This window comes from Pelobates fuscus, chromosome 5, assembly GCF_036172605.1.
Source record: "Pelobates fuscus isolate aPelFus1 chromosome 5, aPelFus1.pri, whole genome shotgun sequence".
NCBI classification, from domain to species: Eukaryota; Metazoa; Chordata; class Amphibia; order Anura; family Pelobatidae; genus Pelobates; species Pelobates fuscus.
This window is the reverse complement of record NC_086321.1, coordinates 172,320,203-172,343,072: the sequence shown is the minus strand read 5'-3', so window position 1 is coordinate 172,343,072 and position 22,870 is coordinate 172,320,203. Positions and strand designations below refer to the sequence as shown.

Below are 22,870 nucleotides of genomic sequence, written 5' to 3'. Positions count from 1 at the left end.
CAATCCATAGATGTATATATCTCAAGAGAGGGAAAATATATACAAAAAATGTAGTGCACTTCCAGAGTATGAATAAAAAAGTATTTAATAACTTACATTCAAGTTTTTAAACTTGAATGTAAGTTATTAAATACTTTTTTATTCATACTCTGGAAGTGCACTACATTTTTTGTATATATTTTCCCTCTCTTGAGATATATACATCTATGGATTGATGAAACTGTGAGGAGGGACAACATTCTGGACACTGAAGGAAAAATATATCACTCAAGGCTGTTTTATCACCACAAATTTGTGAGTGACCAATTATGAATACATAACAGTGCCAGTCTCCACACAGTTATACGCTATGCTGTTTTGTTTTATTTGTATTTAGCAGATTGTCCCCTATCCTATTTGCATATACCAGATATAGGTAATCAGGAGGACTTAGAAAATTAACAGTAATACATCTTAGATAGAAATGCATACCAAGCAGTCAAAAAGAAAAAGAAGGGCCTAATATGAAAAAGCAAAAAATAAAGGAATATTACCATGTAATGTGTACTGAGAATGATCACTGTATTATGTTATGGCTGGCTTTTTAGCCAATAGACAGGATTTTACTACATGGTGTAAAGATGCTGATAATGTTTTCTCGAACGACAATTTAGACAAAAATCCCAACTCACCTGATATTAATCAGTCCTTTAACACAGTAACAAAACTGTACAAACAACAAATTAGAACATGCTGGGAAGTTTCTTCTTTAGAAAATTATATTAAAAAGGGCATGATACCTAGAGGCCTAAGAGTTAGGAACACTCCAACAGCCTATACTGATAATCCAGAATTTATGAAGGAATGGGAACTCTCTGCCAGTATTTGCTCTAAGAGGTTTATGGAAATTATTTGTTCTTTTGAAAGAACTAAATTGGAGAACACCAATTTAAAATTGGGGGAGGAAATTGAGAAACTCACAATATTTAAAAACAAACCTAACTTTCCATCTCTTGAGAATAAACTTAAACTTAGTCTCGATCGCTACCAAGACTCAATTAAATTTCGTAAACATCAGAAATGTATTAGGGATTCTAGGGACTACAAATCTGGTAACATCTATAACTTTCCAACTCGTCGTATGAGACAGAATTCTGAGAATTATCTGACATCTGAATACGATTCGTCAGACACTGATTCCAACATTGCACCTACAAATTCACAAACTACAACCCCAGCCCTACCTAACCCAAGTAATCCCCGTAGTATCCTAAAGAAAGGCGTGGATTTTTTAGAAGGGAGCCACCAGGAAGTATTCCCAAACTATCAGACACGCTTTCAATCCAGGAACAGGGGACGGGAAAGGAGGAGGGGGAGACATTACTAACACTTAAAGGGACACTCTAGGCACCCAGACCCCTTCTGCTCATTGGAGTGGTCTGGGTGCATACTCCCACTACTCTTAACCCTGCAAGTGTAATTATTGCAGTTTTTTATAAACTGCAATAATTACCTTGCAGGGTTAACTCCACCTCTAGTGGCTGTCTATTAGACAGCCACTAGAGGGAACTTCATGGTTTCTAGCACAGGAAACCTGTGCTAGAGCTTCGCTGGACGTTCTCAATCTGTGTGAGGACCTCCAGCGTCGCTCAAAACCCCATAGGAAAGCATTGAAATTATTTTTCAATGCTTTCCTATGGGGAGACGTAATGCGCATGCGCGGCATTTCCGCGCATGCGCATTAGGTCCCCTCGGCCGGTGGGCGAGATCAGTCTCGCCCACCGGCCGACGCAATGGATAGGAGGAGCTTCGCGGAGGCGGAGACAGCGGCGAGGGACATCGCCGCTGCCACAGGTAAGTCACTGAAGGGGTTTTCACCCTTCAGTAACCGGGGATTGGGGGGTGGGAGGGAGAGGGACCCTCCAGTGCCAGGAAAACGGATTGTTTTCCTGGCACTGGAGATTCCCTTTAACCCTGAAACACAAGCCATGTACATTCCTAAATTACAAATTGTAAATCTTTCTTCTTGCCAACTAGACGATTCTCATCTTGATATCCTGGGAAAAGGACTCTCTTTTGTACCCACCCCAGCTTTTGACAGATTTACTTAGATTAAGGATTTACACCTTTTTGTACGTAAATTGGCACTACACAAGTTTCATGAGTTAAATAAAGAAAAGAGAGCACGCTCTCTAGGCCTTTCTAACATGGATATCGACTGCCTTAACACCCTTTTTTCCCTCCTTGATGAGAGTGAAACCCAATCACTATCTGTTCAAACAAATCTAAAACCCAAAAGCCGCTTTACCCCAAATTTTGCAGCATTTAGAAATATTGACCTTTTTCTTGAAGCTGTCAAAAGTGAGATTGACGGCATTGACTGTAAACCTTTTGCTCCTTCCCTAGTGACAATCTATCGAAAAGGGAACAAACTGCCTTAAAATCATTAAGGGATAATGCAAACATCACTATTAAACAGGCAGATAAGGGTGGTAACGTTGTAGTTATGGATACTGCCAAAAATGAACGTATGGTTCTGAATATACTTGAAGATACAGATACCTACACAGTTTTATCTTCCGATCCGACCAATATTTTCTTTCTGAGCTACAAAGCCATTTTGGACGAAGGCCGCAGAGGAGGGTTGCTCTCTGACGAGGAATACTACTTTATTCTGAATCGTCATCCGAGGACAGCAACCTTCTACTGCCTGCCAAAGATCCATAAACGCCTTGAAGATCCACCTAGTCGTCCTATAGTGTCAGGGGTTGACAATTTAACCCAAAATGGTAGCCTTTATATCGACAAGTTTCTTAGACCACATGTCGAACTCCTTCCTTCCTACATTAGAGACACGAAACAGGCACTTTCCCTCCTTTCGAACCTTCAATTTGACCCCACAGCGAATTTGTGTAGCCTTGATGTGGATGCTTTATATTCTTCCATTCCACACCATAGGGGCATTGAACATGTTAAACATTTCCTGGATAAAAGAGGCCCTGAACTACAGGCACATACTGCCTTTACTCTCAAACTGTTAAACTGCATCCTTTCCCACAACTACTTTCTATTCCATAATAAGTACTACCACCAGATACAAGGTACAGCAATAGGCACTGCTTGTGCACCTTCCTATGCTAATCTCCATCTAGGCTGGTGGGAAGAGAATATTAAGACATCCACCCAATTGTCACCCTTTCTGTCCAAAATCCTTTTCTGGTACAGATATATATGACGTTATCTAGTGTGGCAGGGTAATAAGGATGAATTTGACAGCTTTGTGACACTCCTCAATACTAATGAGGATAATCTCAGATTCACTGCAGAATTTGGTGGATCCTCTTTGAATTTTTTGGATCTCACAATTTCAATCTCTCAAGATGGTTGTCTTAAAACTACTTTATTTAGGAAACCTTCTGCAACAAATTCCCTCCTTAAATGGGATAGTTTCCATCCAAGACCTCTAAAACAGGGTATTCCTACCGGCCAGTACCTCAGATTGCGACGTAACTGCACTGATGTTAAAGACTTCCAAATTAAAGCTAAGATCTTGAGACAACAATTCAAAGAGAAAGGTTACCCGAACAGATGTCTCAAGAGAGCTTACCTTAGAGCATTGACAACCGATAGGTCTGACCTGCTGGCAGACCCCCCAACATTACATCAAAGTTCCAACAAAACCATTAGGATGATTGGCACGTTTGACACCGGTTGGGATGAAGTGAAACATTCTATTCAAAAATTCTGGCCGATACTTTTGAAGGATGTTCATCTCAACAAAGTCCTGGGTCCACATGTTACTATCACGGCCCGGCGGGGTAAGAATCTCCGTGACATATTGGTACCTAGTCACGTTGTTATTAAACAACCTTCTAATACTACCTGGCTTGGACGCAATATCCCTACAGGCTCTTTTTCCTGTGGTAGATGCATAGCTTGCAGGTATATCCTTAGAGACTCTAAAACAGTAAGCCACAGCGAAGGTAAACATTCTTTCAAAATTTCTCAGTTCTTTAATTGCAACTCTACAGGGGTAGTATATTTACTTACCTGTAGTTGCAAGTTAATGTACGTTGGTAAAACATTCCGACCCTTTAAGGAGCGTATTAAAGAACATGTTAGATCCCCCAAAAATCGTCTTGATACTCCCATCTCAAGACACCTTAAGGAACCGCATGGTGGGTCTTCTAAAGACATTCGCTTTTGTAGCCTTGAACTCGTCAGACGAGAACAAAGACGTGGGGACTTTGATAAAATTCTACGTCAAAGAGAGTGTAGATGGATCTACAATTTAAACACACTGAACCCAAGAGGTTTAAATGAAGGTTTCTCTTTCTCCCCCTACATCTGATTTCCAGATGTCCTCACTATTGCTATTGTTATCAATGTTAATGATTAGCTCTTCTTTATCAGCATATCTTTACACCTATCTTACTTTGTATATTATTATAATTTTTTTCTTATTTGTTTATTTTTGTACCTGTCTCTTTAAGTGGCCGTTTTTCTACTACAGTGATCATTCTCAGTACACATTACATGGTAATATTCCTTTATTTTTTGCTTTTTCATATTAGGCCCTTCTTTTTCTTTTTGACTGCTTGGTATGCATTTCTATCTAAGATGTATTACTGTTAATTTTCTAAGTCCTTCTGATTACCTATATCTGGTTACTGAATTCTGTGGACTTTCTTAGCAACATTGCTATTTCATTTTAATATTGACACTTTATCCTTGAATGGATTACTAATTAATACAAGTTTATTATTCGTCACTATTACATAGTCAGTACATTATTCTGACTAAATACTTTGTTTCTTTTCCACTCTTGTTTCCCAGTAACTAGCGATCTGCTTTAGCAGTCACTAAGATTGTCTCTCTTCTATATCCGTATTTGTCCCCTGACAATCTAGGACGCGGTATTATCCCGCCCACCGCTCGTGATTGGTCCGATTTCCGGACGACTATTATGTAAATCTCCGGGATTCTTGTCACTCTATTGGAGGCTGTGGAGGGGCGGGCATTTACCCCTTTATTAGCGGCTCTTTTTGAACTTGCCGGTTTGCTCTTGACAAAGGCGTTCTGAATACGCCGAAACGCGCGCCGAGCTGCCAATAGCCGACGCTATGACTCTTTATTGATTCTACCCCTTTTTTTCATTTTATTTTATTTAACTTGGTCTGTTATGACGCTATTCATGCGTCTTACTACTTAACTTGGAGGGATTTTGTTAGGCTGCCTCGAAGCAGCAGTCAGTTGTGGCTTTTCTAGACAGTTAGTTTAGGGCTATACTAGGTCCTGGTTAGAATAATGATTAGTAATAGAGAGACCCTACAAATGAGGATGAAAAAATCCCTAAGAGTAGAAAACTAAAGTCAAAAATGGAGTATGTGTAGATGGTAAGGGGAATGCACCTCCCCTTACCATCTACACATACTCCATTTTTTACTTTAGTTTTCTACTCTTAGGGATTTTTTCATCCTCATTTGTAGGGTCTCTCTATTACTAATCATTATTCTGTATTTTGATGTCTGTTACACCATAGGCTAGCCTTTTTCTTGCCTGTTCAGGCTTACCAGGACCCAGTGTACTTATCTATCCCTAATCTTTCTATCAACTGTCTCTTTTTTCTACTTACCTATGGTACCATAACAACTGCTAGACACTCATTATCCTATTCATACCTTCCTCTTTGAGACGTCACTCTTTGGTTACCTCCATACTAATACTGTCTCTTTAGGGGCTCAGTGATTATTTTCAAGTTGTATACTGCATATTATATACTTTACATTATCACTTGCTCCTACCTTATACTCAGTTCAAGGTAACCCGTTGGTCTCGCCCAAGTTTTTTATTGGGTGCTGTTTTTCACTTTTTCTACACATTATTTTGGTGTATACATTTCTCTTTTATATTTACTATAAAGGTTTATTTACCCTATTTATGTTACGTTTATTTTAGGAGGTATAGCTCAGTGGATTGGAGTTCCCACTTGCTTTTTGCTAGTGGATATATGTAGTGAAAACATATTTAATAATCAATTCTAATATTGATTAAGTTAAAAAACAACAAACACAAAGCGTCAAACTGTGCTGCTAATATCAAATGAGTAGATATGACAAGTGTTGTGTCAGCAGTCATGCTAGTGGGATGTCAAGGTCAATAGGATCCCGGACAGGAGGGGCTACATTGTTAACAATACAATTCTATTTTATTGAATGCAGAATGAGCTCACATGAAACATGTCAAATATAAACAAGTTCTCAATTAATCACTTATAATACTATGACATACACAAAGCACTTCGTAAACAACCATACCTTCTCAGAACACAGTCAGGCTGTATCTAAAGGGAGATTAGCATATGTGCCCAGCAGACCAAGGTCTGAATGGGAGTGGTCTGAGGGAAGGCGGAGAGCTTGTATAACTACGTAACCCCTTCTATGCTGGTCACTGTGTCTTTGCAAAATTGTAAGGCAATTTCCATCATCAGACTGTGTCATATGCCTATACTAAAAATTATTTTACTTTTTTTTTTTTTTTTTTTTTTTAAACTGTAGAATCAATGTTCTGTCACAGTGAATTGTAATTAGCTGCCATAGACCTGCCCTGAATAGTATAGTTCAAATTGAACGCTCAGCTTGACGACCCAGGGCATTCGTCATCAGGTTTAAATATCACTTACATTCAGCCTACTATTCCCATAATGTGAACACACTGAGCTTCTTCAATTGCTAATTTATCAGTTCCTAAATAGTGCGCTTATTATTTTACAACATTTAGCAACTAATAGTATAGCTGCATACAGAGCCATATTAGACAAGGTTAAGCAAAAGGAGTAGAAACTTTGCTTGTCTCAAGCTTGGCAAAGACGTAATTGAGCGCCTCTTATTTCTCATATCAAGCGCAGGCAGCAAGTGCATGCTGTGATTTGTGGCATCCCAGCATGCACTGCCCGTCAGCTTTCCCGACAGCCACGGCGGCAGCTAAAGCAATTCTGTTGTGTATAAGGGTGGCAAAATGTGGCCTTTCTGTGTTGTGTTTGTGGCGAGGCTGTGGGAGGTGACTGCGTATGATGACTGTCTTCAGGGATGACTGTGATAGCGTGAGTAGGGGAGTGACTCTGGCAGGGTGAGGGGGGTAAATATAACAAGGTGAGGGGGTGAGTGCGACAGGGTATTTGGGTGTAGGTGTGACAGGGTGAGGATGAGTGAGTGTGACAAATCAAAATGCACAAAATTTGTCCTAACACGAATGGACCAATCGTACTCATTCTGTTAGGACGAAGTTCTGTAAATTCACCGGCACCCTGTCTATATGAACACAGGGAGGATGGTGAGTAAAACATAGCGGAGTTAAGCTCCTCTGTTGGTCAAAGAAGGTCAAGCATAGGAATTTTTTTTTTAAAGAAAAGTAGATCAAAAAAGAAGAAAAGAAGAACAGAATCTGAGAAAGCAAGAGCAGAGTTCAAGATCAAATTATGCATGCGAATTACATGCAGCGATTTCCTAGTGGAATGCATCGCAACTTGTGGACCTCTCAGCATGAGCACAAAGTGCACTATCGCCACATCAGGCACTTGGCACAGCTTTCGGTGGAAGTAATAAGAGGTGGAAAGCAGATGCCTAGCGTGCATTCCACTGAAGCATGAAGAGGGAAGAGCTAGGCCCGTCTGGAGATCTCACTTAGCCTGGAGCAATGCCCTCCTCAGCCTCAGTCATCTCACCTTGCCCCTAGGAAAAAAATTAAAATGCGAGTGCCTATCTTATCCTGCAGAAGGCAGGCAGAGAACTGGGGACATTTAGGCAGATTACTGTTTTATACCTTAGAGGCTTAGACAGAACGAGTATTAGTAGGGGATTAACTTCCTGTCCAGAGTATGTCCCAGTTGTGGTGCACCTCCTTTAAATTGAGGGGGGGGGGGGAGAGAAAATAAAACATTGCAACATAGCGTGGTGGCTATGATGCATAAATCGCCCTTTAAATGACCAGCAATTTTGCTTTGACACTTTGTACTGTAAGCAGTATGGAATCTAACTTCCACACTAATTTCCATAATACAAAGAGATTTGAATGACAGAATTTTGAATAACTAACTCATTTTTAACGATTTTACTTACAGCCCTTGCGTTTTTTTTCTAGAGATGAAAGGTCAGAACTGTATCTGCTGACATATCTAGAACCTGGAAATAAATGTGAATAGTTCCCATTAAGCACAGATCTGTCCTGTATGTTATTGTGGAGTTACGATTGCATCTTAATGCTGAGTCACCAACAATGGGCACATGATTGAAGTACTTTGCACAGAGTAAAAGAGTTAACTCAGACTGAGCTTCACACTCTTGATAATGGCCAGACAGTCACATTATACTTACCACTTATGTACATAGTAATAAATAATCCTTACATAAACTGTGCAAATGCAGTGTTTATATACTAAGCAACATATTGTTTAGAATTAAAGGGCAATGAAAGTTGCACAGAATTGACATTACCCATTTCTGGGATGGCTGATGACACCCCAATGAAGCTGCCAGAGGTAGAGTTACACCACCAGCATCAGAGAGGTAAAACTCTATATGGGCAGTATTCCATATTGAAATGCTGTGCATACAGACGCCAGGCACAATGATCACTTTAAATCACTTCTCAAGTTAAGTGAATTGAATGAAAGCTGATATCACACGATAATAAGAATGACATTTGAGGGCTATTCAAGAAACAAATATAATACAAATGACAAGATTTGTTTGATTTGGTCACATCAGCTGACATTGCACCGTATTTACTAGCAGCCAAATTGAAGATACAAAATAATATCCTCTTAATCAAATGTGTGTGTGTGTGGGATCATTTATTAATAAATGTGTATTATATTCTAAATTCCATCTATACAATGTGCAAGTTGAATACACTATGTGTTCTGACACCATTCCATCACAGCCGGCATTACTTTTTTCAGCAATTTGAGCTACAGTAGCTCTTCTACTTGATCGGACCCATTGTCTAGCCATCACTATTTGGCCCTTGTCAGAGTCACTCAAATCTTTTTGTGTGCCAAATATTTCTGCTTCCAACAAATAAATTCAAGAGTTGACTGTTCACTTGCTGCATAGTATATCCCAACCCTTGACCGGTGCCGTTGTAACAACATAATCAATGTTATTCCATTCACCTGTCTGTTTTTAATGTTGTGGCTTATCAGTGTAAGATACATTGTTAAAATAAATCCCTGGTGGTCCACTGTTTTTAACCCCTTAACACCGTTAGGGCGTTCCATGCCGTCCCCATTATAATAGGCTTTAAAGTCGTTACGGCGGCCCAGCTCCTACTCACCTCCCCTGCGACCCGCTCCTGGGGGGCTGCCTGACAGCCCAGGCAGTCCCCCATGGCAATTAGGCCCTTGGGGGCCATGTGTTCCCTCTCAAAGAGCAATCACATGGCAGGCATAGCTGCCTATGCAGATGCCTGCAGGGGGACTGCCTAAACTAACAGGCAGTCCCCCTGCTGATGGAAAAAGTGAAAAAAAATGTTAACGCAATCAGGAAAAAATATATATATATTTAACCCATAATAAGTGTATTTTATATCGATAGTTATATATTTTTCAAAATACACTTATTATGGAGTTACATATATACGTGTATATATATATATATATATATATATATATATATATATATACACACACACACACATACAGTAATTGTATATTAAAATAATCCAATCTCTGGCACTCACCATCAAAATATATATATATATATATACTTGAATCCAATAATACCCGGGGGCTTCCAGCGCATAAAGAGAAAGCACTCCACAGGGATTTTTAAACGTGTTTAAAAAAATAAATCAACGTTTCGACCCTCTTGGGTCTTTATCAAGATCAATAGCAAAAAGCAAAAGACATAAATATATACCAACTAGTAAATAAGTGACTTACCATAGGTGTGTGATTGTGCCCAATCGTGTTCCCGAACCTGGAAGTGACCCGACAGTGTGCGCATATATATATATATATATATATATATATATCTCTTAACTATTGCCACAGAACTAATACATAATACTACAGATGATCAAGAAAAACTATTAAAATAAACAAATATATTGCCATAACTACGGCTCAAAAATAGACAACTGCATTAATACAGATCTATGTCCGACTAAGACAAAGCAAATATATATGACCACTGGGCAGTTATCCAAAAATATAGGAAAAGAAAGATAACCAAAACTACTAACAAGAATCCTGAAAAGAAGTTAGACCTAAAAAAGATTTTGACCTGAAAAATTGTCCAAAGTACACACATCGGATCTTCATCTTACTTCCAAAAATGAGTTGAATGATATATATTCATTCAGTCCTTTGGGATCAATAATTGAATAATATATAAATTTTTGTAATTTTTTTTAATAAAAATTCAAATAAATACATTAAATAATAATTTTAAAAATTCAAAAATTATATATATATATGCAATTTTATTCTAAAAGTATTTTTATAATATATATATAAATATATATATTGTTATCAAAATACACTTAGAATGAAATTATATATTCAATGCGTCGTCTTGCTCAGAAATGTTTCAGACTTGAGAAAGGGAGGTTCTCCCGAAAGCTTGTCATTAAAAAATGATGTTAGTCCAATAAAAAAGGTATTACAAGATACAAATTTAATCTGTTTTTTACATATATATATATATATATATATATATATATATATATATATATATATATATATATAAATAAAAAATCCAAAGAAATGAGAGCACTCACTGGTTTTGAAAAGCTGTGTATTCAGATGCTAGGCAAACGAATCAACGTTTCGACCGTCAAGCGGTCTTTATCAAGATGCCAAATCATTACAAAAATAGACAATATATAGCATGTGTAAAGATCAACTTACCCTATCACCGTGTGAAACCCATTACTCCGACCTGCCCCTGTGACCGGCGCCAAAAATCGCGTCCTGACGTGCGTGATGACGTCATGTCATGTGATCGCAACTCTAACAGTTGCCTAGTTACGGACACACCATGTGACCTAAAGTCATGTGATCGCAACCAGTGTCAGTTGCTTAGAAACGGCTGAATATCGTGAACTATAGTGCAATGTGAATCGGAGAGAAATGTAAAAACATGCATGGAGGATACAAGTATTGTTCTAATGGCTGAATTAGATACTCTAATGTATATTACAACCTATAATGGAGGCATATGAATGGCAATGTTGGAGAAGCAAGGAAATAGCTCAAAGATGTACTACAATGTGAAAAAATATAAATGCAGAATGATGGCATACTGTGTACCGTATGAAGTGTAAAGGATGAAAAATGATACAATGGAATAACCTGTAAAGAAAAATAAAATAAAATAAAATAAAATAATTTTATCTTGAATACACTGCGTTGCTTACTTTTACAAGTGGTATGCCAAGATGGGGTTAATTTTCATTCCTGGGCTACGGTCTCAAAGGCAACATAGGCCCAGCAAACCAATCTGGCAAATTTCAATGGAAAAGAGGAACGCCCTATACTTGACCCCTGTAAGTTTCCAAACACTCATAATACCTGTACATGGGGGGTACTGTGGTACTCGTAAGACATTGCTGAATACAAATATGTGTATTTTATTGCAGTTAAATCTAACAGTATTATGACATTCACAGTTAAAATGTCACGCAGAACTTGAAAAATAAAACATTTTCTTAATTTCTCATACTTTTTTAGGTTGTATTCACATTCAATTATGTTTCATACATAAATATGTGATGTGAAATGAAAGCCCTGTTTCTCCTGAATAAAATGATATGTGGAAGGCAAATGCCTGGATTTGTGGGAGGGGTTATTTTCCTATTTAAATCCCCAGTAAATTCCAGCTTACCTATCGTCACCGGTTCTGCTTCCGGTTCACAAAGCCCTGACGTCATTTCCGCCCGCCGGCTGTCCGTAAGAACACAGCCCTCAAAATGACTTTCATACAATTTGTGAGTATTAACAAAAAAACGAACGCAGCCGTCGCACGAGCAGGCTTACTGGCAAATTCTACTAACTGTAAGTAGTTCATCTTCACGAACACCTTGGATTTCGTATGTTGTTTTCATACAAATCATTTCGTGGGATTCCCCCGTTCGGTTACATCTCCAGGCACTATCACGGGACAATTCGTATTAATTCAGTTTTTCTATTCGGTTAAATAAAATACTTGTTTTAGGCTCATTCATTCGTCTGCATTCGAACAGCATTTCGGGTATTAATTTGTGCCGTTTCCGAAAGCTTATTCAGTACTGTTCGCGCCAGTTCGTATCAATACCTCTAAAACAATATCATGTAAGAATAAATAATCAAACGTATTATACTAGAATGCTAGTATGTATGTACTGACATCTAGGTTCCCAAACTGTGTGTCAAAATGTAAAGAGAGGTACAGCATAAACACAATCAAATATAAATAACACAATTAGGGGATGAAGAGGCCGATCGAGAAGCTTGGACTAGTTGACTATATATACAATGTGTATATTGATATTTCATAATTTTGTACATGTTCAGAATCTATAGAAGAATGACACATTCATTGTGAATATACATTTCCAGCTGTATAACGAATCCATAAAAATATCTTTCCATATTGCATTCACCGATTTTTTTTGTTGTTGAAAATTTGTTAATTTATTAGGCTTCACATACAGCAGGAAACGGAGACGCTAGCCGCATCATGCGTCTCAAATCACTGAACCCAGAAGCAGGTTGGGGAAAGTGGAACGCATATGCGTTCCAACGTGCTGAGCTATGAACGCCAGTCCGTAACTAGCGCATGCTACTTCCGCATAGCAACCAACAACTTCCGCGTGGCAATGGCTACACTTCCGGGCACCTTTCCCAGCGTGCGGATGGATGGTATCTTCCGCCCCCGCCTGGCGCAGTGGTACAATCCCCGCGTCCAGTTGCCATGGCAGCAAAGCCCAGAGCTGCCCAGTGACGGCCCGCAGCATGGCCCAGGTCTCTCAGGGCACTGACACTGTGGGCAACCTCCAGTGAAAGAATAATTACTTTCTTAATTAAATATATATACGCTGTTACGGTTGTTTAATACTGCACTATATATTACTATGCCTTAACTTAGACGCATACACTCTTCTGTTATCCATAATGCCTACACACTGCATTTCCAAGCATATTTACCATCAAGAAATATTTAACCTTGCTGTTATGCACATCTTACTTTCATCAGCAGACGCTTTGAATAAACACAGCTATAAATACTTGACGATTACGCCTGCACATTACCTTACTAAACCTATTTAACGATTCGGACATATTCAGCTTTGCATTTAAGACCTATCATTGCCTGATTACCTTGACCTGTACGCCTCTGCGCAGACAAGCACATATGTGTCTAAACAAAGTGCATTAAGCTCACACTCACGTTATCTGCAGTTCTGATGAACAAGCCTCGGCAAAGGCGAGTACGCTTTTTAACAGTACTATGAACAAGATCCGCATCCATAATGAAAAAAAAAAACAGTCTGGCACCACGAGCCCCGAGGGCCATACACACATACATACATACATACACGCATTCTATTTCATACGTACCGACCATCTGGACCCCACGTGCTCACAGGGCACTCCAGTTTCGGTCAGCCTTATGATCTTAACGTTTCGTTCCATGATATGTCCTCTCTCTCACTAACTAACCTTCCCTCTTAGTTAGCAGTGGCTGGCTGTCAGGTTCCTAGGTGTCCACTAGTTATTATTCCCCCTAGCTTCTTCGCCATCCTTATACTCGGAGGTACTACGCCCAAATCATAGTTAGTCGTCTCGCATTGTGGCATTGAGAGGGCCTCACCTGTCACTCCCATTCTATCTTATGTTTAACGATCACGAGAGCCCGACACCCCGCCACAACGTTCAGTGGCCACATTATCCCCTCGCGCTAACACATAGATAGAACTTTGGCAAATAGCAGGGCCTCACCTGTCACCAATCTAGAGTAATCGTTTCGCCGCATTGCGGCACTAGCTAGTCAGCCAGCACTCTCACACACACACACACAGTAAGTTGGGGGACGGCATCCTACAGACCCCGTCACGCATAACCACTATGTTTCAGATCCGATAATCAAATCAGGTCTCCTAGCGGATTATTTCCCGCCTCGTTATAGCTTTAGTTTCGATTATGAGTTCATATACGCATACAGTAATACAAACAGTATGTCATAACTGTCATACAAGGCTAATCTATGCTTTCAATACGTCAATCACTTACGGGCTAAGGGTCTACTAGATAATTAGTTATAGCAGTACAAGGATACCCAAATATATATATATTTCCCCAACTTGTCACTCACTTGTGATCCCATTATACCACATACACTAGGTGCCATATCAATCTAGTAGAAACCAAGATCAGCGGTTTCCTCCAACAATTTGTTTTCAGGCATTTTTCTTACATATATTTTCAGTTAAATACGTTTATTGGGCCTCACGCTGCCTTTACGTTACATGTTGTACAGGTTTAGGCCTTGCATTGGACCATCGTCAGGTCCTCAAGACACTTACGTACATATAGTGACTGCTTACAGTTTTATGCATTACAGATATACTATTTATTACTTTGCAACCCATTAGGGGCTTTTCAGTACATTGAGTTCTAAATTACATACGTTGACTCATACTATCGCTTAATTATCAAGTCTACGTCAATTTTACAAGCTATGCAGGTTAAAACATTAGCAATCTAATAAAAACAGGGTAAACAGAATTCCCACTCGTTTCATATCAAATATCGAGGCATCATTCGGTCGTCATTACAAACGAACGACTACCATTCAAATCCTTAACAACTAATAGAGACTTGTCTCTGCACGCTTGACATTCGCAGGGTTCTCCAGGCGCATTCAATTCATTCATCACGTTATTTAATATTGCATACATTTCACTATGTTATTTAAGTTCAAGAGGTCCATCAGGATTAACTTCGGTCATGCTATCTGTTTCTGTCTAAGAAGTTACACCATAGGCATCGTATAATACAGACATTTAGGGTCCCAAGCCTATCAAGTAAACGATTATAGGATATTTATTATACGAACATGTATCATCTTTAAGCTTAAACCACAATCAAAGCTCCTTTTCAGGTTCCTATCTTAAGTGCACACATTTTCCCTACTATGAATCACGGCATTTCATTCTATTCTTCGGTTCGCATCACAACAGATAGTTCATCAGGTGCCTTTTACAGTCCTTTTCGCTGTGGTTCTATCCAGTTACTCACACATGGTAGGTTATGTTAACGCTCATCCACAAGAAACAAGCCTGCCAAGGGTTAGAAGTTCTGAACTTAGTCAAATAAATTTGCACAAGGCCATCTACTCACCTCAACATGGAGGTTCCACCCGGCGGTCCAACTCGGAGTTAGTACCTCGCAAGCTCTTGGGTGGGCCTCACATATCACGGCCACAAGTATAGTCTCTTTTACCGCCACCAACAGTTTAACAACCCGCTGCGCATAGTAGATACAAGTCCACATGGGCCAAATCAAAGGTAGGTCCTCTCCCAGACACGGGGCAAATGGTAGGGCCTCACCTCTCACGGAATAGTCCTTATCTTCACCTATCAGTACTCGTTCGCAAGAAGCTCTACTATACGGGATATTCAATTGGCATCAAAGTTTGCATAGTTAAAACATTTATATTTTCTTCCCTCCTCACAGCATGCTACAAGAAATAGCTCCAGGTAACGTACTATCTTTTCTCAAGTCCCCCGCCCTAGCAGCTCCTTGTAACGTGTATATACCCCTACACGCAGGATCCAGCAAAACAGAAGACAGCACAGAGGAGAGATACGTCTACCGGACCTTAGAGTGGCCGGACTCGACGTAAAGGAGAAGTACAGAGTCAGGAGCGATCCGAGGTCAAGGGCACAAAGAGACAGCGTAAACGAGAACTAGCCGGGGTCTGGTACACAGGAATCAGCAAGCCGGCAAACAGTACAGACAAGGATAAAGCGAAAACGAAGTCAGAATACAAAGCCAAGGTCAAGTACGGAGAAACACAACTGAATACAACAAGCACTAAAGGGAACTGTAGCAGAAACCACGATAGGGCAAGGAACTAAGGGAAAAGGGTAAGTATAAGTAGCCTTCAAACTAACGTGATTGGCTCCTGTCACTTCCACTCCCCCAACAGGTAAGTGTATGGGGTGATTGGCGTGACAGGAGCCAATGGGAGCCTTTTTGCAATTTAGGCTCCCACTGTCTCTTTAAGAGCGCGCCCGAGATTCGCGGCGCGCTCTTAGCTGCAGGCGGGACACGTGACCGCTTCTCGCGGTCACTGCCCGCCTTCCTGTTTGAGCAGTCGGATGAGCCGCGCGCGGCTCGTGCAGCCGCAGGACCGCGCGCGGCTTGAAGAGAGGACCGCGGCCGGCCCCCGGATAAGGTAAGTACCGCTACACTCCTATAGTCCTGAAGTCGGACCTTGCTTAAACGTAAAGGTTGAGCTTAAAGAACATACAGTCCAGAGATCCTCTGCAGGTCTAAAAGGCCTAATCGTGCCTTAGATTAGAGTTTGTACGCAGGTCAGATTTGTCTATGAATACTAATCAAACATACTCTACAGCTTACGATATGTGTAAGTATGGTAAATGATTCAAGATAATAAATGCGTTACAGTTATAAATGGTTGCTTGCACAATTTTTGCCACATCTCTTTGAAACCAGCCTACAATACTATTGAAACTATACCTACAGGAATTTAACATTACATGTAGACAATATACCCAACAGTTCCCATTTTCTTTCTTATTCAGTAAAAGCGCTGACAGGTGTCAGAGATCAATACTCCACAAATCATCCAATTCACTTCCTATCAACAGTACAATCTATGGGGGAGTTTTCAAATTAACCATTAAGCCTCCCTTGTATAACCTACTAATTTAAGTCAGCAGCTTACTTGGCTTTCTACGATTTCTTGAGTCCAAAAGAAAGAATTTTGCTGTCGGGAACATTTGACCTTTACCCATGCATTAAGAATTCAGAAAATCAACAATTGTTACATATCTACTCCTCATACCAAAACTCATCAGTCGGGCAATTTAAATTGTGCCCGGTTCAAAATTTATACCAGTAATCAAAGACCAGGTTAGCCAGGTCCCTAACTATCCCTTACTATCTTTAATAACTGTGATATTTGTTACTTTAAATACTCCACCCAGGCCTTAATCCTCCTACTCGGGCCACGCATTCCATGTCAATACAACAGCAGCCTCTAATGGGCGTGTTACGACACACATAAGTAAAAATATGGGAAGTTGGTATACAATAGGAACATTCCTAACCCAGGATAAAATCAGACGGTCTTTTCGATAATGTGACTAAATGATTACTAATTGTGAAATTAATCTTGTCTTATATTTTTGCCCTCTTTTGCAGGCCTGACCTCTCGTCGGTTTCGACACACCTCAACCGACTTTGGTCCTTATCGAACTACATACCTTTAATTGTACGTCCTCGAATTACCCCGTACACAAATAATAAGTGTGGGTGCACTTAATATGAAAGAGGTGAATTACGGTTGAACAACATATAGCGCAAATTCCAGGTTTTGTTTACATTTTGTTTTGATCACAAGTTTTACATTTGGCTCGGTCCTTAAGGGGTTAATAACGATTCCTAATGGTCTGGTGGTGGACTGCATGGTCTTTATCTCGGCTTGGTGCAAACAATATTAATCACTCCTATTTGTACAAATTTCAGTAAGGAAGTCTGAGATCAGACTGTAAATCCTGGTGACTGCACTCTGACTCCCCCACTGACTGCCAGCACTGCGAGGGAACCAGGCCCGTATTAACATATGGATGGGTGGAGTTCCAGTTCCAGGCCCATCTTGCTGTCATAGGCTCACGCCACAAGCCAACCCATCACTCTTGCATCTGGCTCATCCCTCTCCACCTGATTGAGGTCTGGGTGACCTGCAGACTAGGGCTTATGTCATCAGGGATGTCTTTGCAGTCTGGAGTCAATCACAGAGCTTTAAGGAATGAAGTTGGTATTGGCATGCTGCAGGAGACTGCTGAGAGAAGACATACTGCTACCCCACGTTAAGCTAGGAAAATAACTACTGTATTACCATATTTATATACAATAACTACATGTCGTTTCCATTTTAAGGCTCCCCTGGTGTTATCTACAGTTGTCATCATGCTGAGCCTGAATCCGACTGAGTTTGATGAGAGTTACAAGCCAATGGAGCTGCTTTGGTTGACAAGTTAAGACAAGCTCATCAAAATTAGCATTTTTGGAGAAGAACTCCTAGTAAGCAAAATATGAAGCCTCTTGTCCCATCTTAAAAGAGGAGCCAGGAGCTGCCATCACTACTGCACTCTCACGCATCATTAAGGTCTATGAAGCATCCAGAGAGACCATGGGATCTTCCATAGACAGAGCCAATTCCCTGCAGCTGTCAGTGGTGGGTGGTTTGACACTTCTAGACGGCAGTAGCTCTGGCTAGTGTCTAGAAGTGCCTGACATAGTTAAAAAAATACTGAGACAAAGTAGTCCCTTCCAACACAGTCAGAATGAGTATTTCATAAAAATGTTATCGTTATGAAATACTCAACTTGTGGAGAGGAGGGACACTGCCAGTTTAAAGGGTTACTCCAAACATCATTTTACTATGGATTGCCCTCTTATCTGTGTCCCCCATGGGCACCTGGTCTCCTATGAAGCAAAATTGTGACATCAAGCCTCAGAAGCTGGATGCCGATCCTGACACACATTGGTTCCAGCTGGATAATTACACCCCAGGGACAGTGCTGGAGGTGGAGTTACAGCTAAGGCAGCAAAGAGATTAAATTTAGTATGTGCAGGGTTTTATTGCAAAACACTGCACATACAGACTCCAAGCACCATGGCCACTTCAAATCACTGAATTAGTCATGTTTTTTGGAGTAACCCATTAAAATAGAATTAATAATTCTCTATGATTTCCCAGCACAAACCACATCTTCATCAAATATTTCAAGCATCGTGTCTTGTTTGAAGCATATCCCATGACTAAGAATCCTCTAAGGTGAGAGTCTATGAATCATGAAGATGGTACTCTTTGCAGGAGGATCTGCTATTTCTTTAATAAAAACATCCCACGTTTGAAGTTTAATAATTCTCACAAGTATACTTTAGTCTACTGAGTTAAGAGAAAGAGAGAAAGGAATTCTTATGGGGCAGGAAGGAGAACACAAGGAAGTGGACATCAGCCTTGTCGGATTAAAGACCTGGTGACTTTGTCCAGTTCAGCCATGTCAAGCACTAAATATATTGTAGAGAATGGATATGGCTTATGAAAATGTCACAAATAAAGCTGTCTGCACATGCATAAGGCACCAATTGATGTGTGACACAGCCGGCGCTCTTGGTCAGGTGCGGAATAAAGACTTAACCTCTGCTCAGAAAAACATAATGGACTTAATAACCTTGAAGGGTCTGACACTCCATGACATTCTGATATAAGTCCATCTCTCTGTGCTTCAAGTGGATTTTCCATCATCTGTTCGAATGCACTTGTTAACAAAGATGGCAGACGTAGAATACAGATTGATTTCAGGAACCAGGGAAAAGATTAAGGTCTCTTTTAACTGCTTTCCAGGTCACTCGAGACATTATTATTGCTATAGCTTTAAAAATGGAGAAGCAGGAACTAATACCTTGAGAGATGTGTGGACAAGGTTACACAAGGACATGAAATGAATACAAATGTGATACAAAAAAAGAAGAATTTAGCATGATGAAGCAAAGTGGAAATGTTCAGATTCCCAAAAATCATTTTATTGAGCAGGTGTACATTTAATGTCAAAATGTATTGGATAAATGAATACCTGTTAAAATTTGTGATATTGTTAAACAAAATCATGAATGCAATAGAAGAAAATAATTATCTCTAAATGGGAATTGTCACAAAAAGTAAATCCACTGAAATTTCTTAAATGCAGTATTTAATAAATATTTTGTTTACCTGTTAGAACTGGTAATATTAAGGAAATTTATAGCATCCATTCCTCTTCTTTCTTGGATCAGTAACAAAGCAAGAGACAAAAACAAGTCATTATTATCATGGACCTCATCAATCTTTAGATATTTAACCCCTCCTCCCCTGTCTAAATAAAATGGTTCTATTGTGTATATTGTAAATGAACATGTGTGAAAAGGCCAGAAGTAAACATGTATATTTTATTTGACCCTGTACAGGTTGAGATAAAATCTATGACCCTAGAAGCTGGTGGTCTAGGTTTGAGATATAGTGACCTTGCCTGTGCTCTTTATTCTGGTCAGGTTTATCATTCATGGCAGAGTGCTGGGAGTGGATTGGGTATCAACATGACATTGCGTCATATCCCAGCACTTAATCTGCCACACAAAGCTTGTGCTGAGAAGTGCTGAATTTCAGTGATGAGCTTGGCCAGGTGGCCATTGTAGAAAGGACAGGTCCATTTGGGTAGGCATTGGAAACAGCCAATTTAACAGATGGGTTCTGTCTTCCATTTTGGGGAAACTTTCATAGAACCTGGAGGGCAAAAACGTGCCTCATGTTAATTTCCATTACAGACCACAAGCACACTCTATATACACACCCCAGTGAATACTAGATATCTATTTTTTCATATACTGATTTTCCCATTGGTATCTATGCTTAGATTGTGTTTGCTGATTTAAAAACAAATCATCAGATGAATGCAAGATAAAGGTTACGATTATCCAACTTAATTGTATTCCTCTTTGAGAACTAAAAGGATGGAGATTGAATAGAAGCTTCTGAAAACCTGTGACCTGAATTGTGAATAGACCTACCAGTCGGTTTACCAACCAATGTAGCTATCAAACTGGCTGTGAGCTGTGTACATAGGACGTTATTTAAGTTCTACAAGTGAAGCATTCAGCAGTGACATTCAATTGGTTTCCATGATGACTGCTTACAGTTTTATTCCAAATAAGCTATTTTATCCTCGAGCATTCTGAGTTGAACTAACTATCTTGAATTGCACTTTATACATAACTCACATAGAGTTTATAATGACTCCTATTAAAACCCTGGCTGTTTGGTCTCTTCCATAAGATACTTCATAAGATATTTCATAAATCCTGGTAAACCGCAGGACATCCAGTCTCTAAGTAACAGGTCATCTATCCCCTTCCTCTTGCTCTATAACATTACAGAGTATACGTTTTACATAACAGCCACCACACTAAAGTATTGGTCACAGTTTATTTTTGTACAAAACCTATCATGCGTCTACATAAACCATAAATATCCTCTACATCAGTAACATAATGCATTACTGCACAGATGCCACTGGGAAACTGCAAATTCATTTTGGATTAACCTAGAACATCTTATACAGGTACATGAGTTTCGTAAATAAAGAAGAGGCCACATGTGGTTTTAAGGGAAATGAGAAAACATATTTTCCTTAGTGTATTACCGATATATTCTTTGAATCTTGTTCCTTAAATGTTACTAATCAGACAGCTGTTACTGATGATTCTAGCCCATACATCCATCAAACTGCTGGTTATGTAAGAGAACTTTGCATTAATCAATAAAATATAATGATTTAATAAGCATGTTATTATGTATCTATAAATCATAAAAAACCTTCCATCAAGATTGTTTTGTAGATCCCATCATTCATAGAAGTACCAGATTTCAGTGGTATTATCTGTGACAGTGCCCAGGAGCTATGCAATAGTCATTACAAAGTTCTAATTTTACTTGCTTAGAATTTCAAAGTCAGGAGAGAGTGTCAGGAGTGAACCAAGGGGTATAAATATATAGAAAACTTCCCTCCCCGTCAGTTCTTTAACCCCTTAAGGACACGTGACATGTGTGACATGTCATGATTCCCTTTTATTCCAGAAGTTTGGTCCTTAAGGGGTTAAAGCTGACATCACTAGAGTGTGAAGCATGTGAAATAAGAAAAGAGGTAGAAGCAGACAATGAAAGATAGAATCCGTAATGGAAAAGATGTAAGAAAAAAAAATGGATGAACAGTAGAAGACTGTAATGTAGTAAGATGTGACGGACAATGGGAAAAATGGATGAGGCGTTTAAAAGCTCTTGTGTCTGTCAACATTATATTTAAATGTCAATTAGTTATTGTTAGATCCCCATTGTATTATTATGCAGAATATTTGGGCATTATATAAATGCTAAAAATAGGAATCAAAGTGTGGGAGGAAGCATGTGAGAAAGGTAATGAAAGAATATCTGAAGAGTACACCAGAGACAATCTACCAAAAAAAAAAAAAAAACAGCGATCACGAGTCAAGTTGCTGTAATTGGTCAGATATGTGGAATTCCATTCCAACACTACATTGGAGAGATCCAGAAGATATTTCCTCTATCAGAATGATATCCCAATCAATGCAAAAATTACAAAAATCATTGGCCACTTCTGCTTGCAATATGGATTTTGTATCTCACCAATTGATTTGTATATTGGACCGCTGAATATTGTTTATATTCAGAAGCAGTTAACCTTGCCTTCGCAAAGCTTTTTAAGAGGAAAGAACCAGCCATAAGTCCTAGACAATTGATGTGCAAGCTTCTTCCATGCCTTCTGTGGAAGAATTTCCACAACATGCTCGCCAACCGAAAAGACTTGCATTAGATTCTATAACTAGGTCGGGCAAGAATCAGAATATTGCTTTCCCGTTTCAGACTTGAATATGTTTGAGTCACCAAAGAAGTTCCTAGTTTATTTTCAAAGTAAGAGAAACACAACCTGCTTTGCTTTTAAACGTTGTACAGCTCGGTGATAAAGCAGAGCAAGCAATATGGCCTGAATAGAGGCTTACTGTGTGAAAACCCTGAGGGAAATACATTTTTTCCATAAA

The 22,870-nt window shown here is 39.5% G+C and overlaps 1 protein-coding gene across 2 annotated transcripts in view; it reads right to left on the bottom strand.

Moving 5' to 3' along the window:
- LOC134611120 (serine dehydratase-like) overlaps window positions 1-22,870 on the bottom strand; it is a 114,948-nt gene that overhangs the window by 52,041 nt on the left and 40,037 nt on the right. Inside the window, exon 1 of one of the 2 annotated variants that reach the window (XM_063454702.1) lies at window positions 6,297-6,370. The exons of the other annotated variant lie outside the window; for it this stretch is intronic. The gene's annotated coding sequence lies outside the window, so the exon portion shown is untranslated. Of the gene's footprint in view, window positions 1-6,296; window positions 6,371-22,870 lie in introns of those variants that run through there. 2 annotated transcript variants of the gene reach the window in all.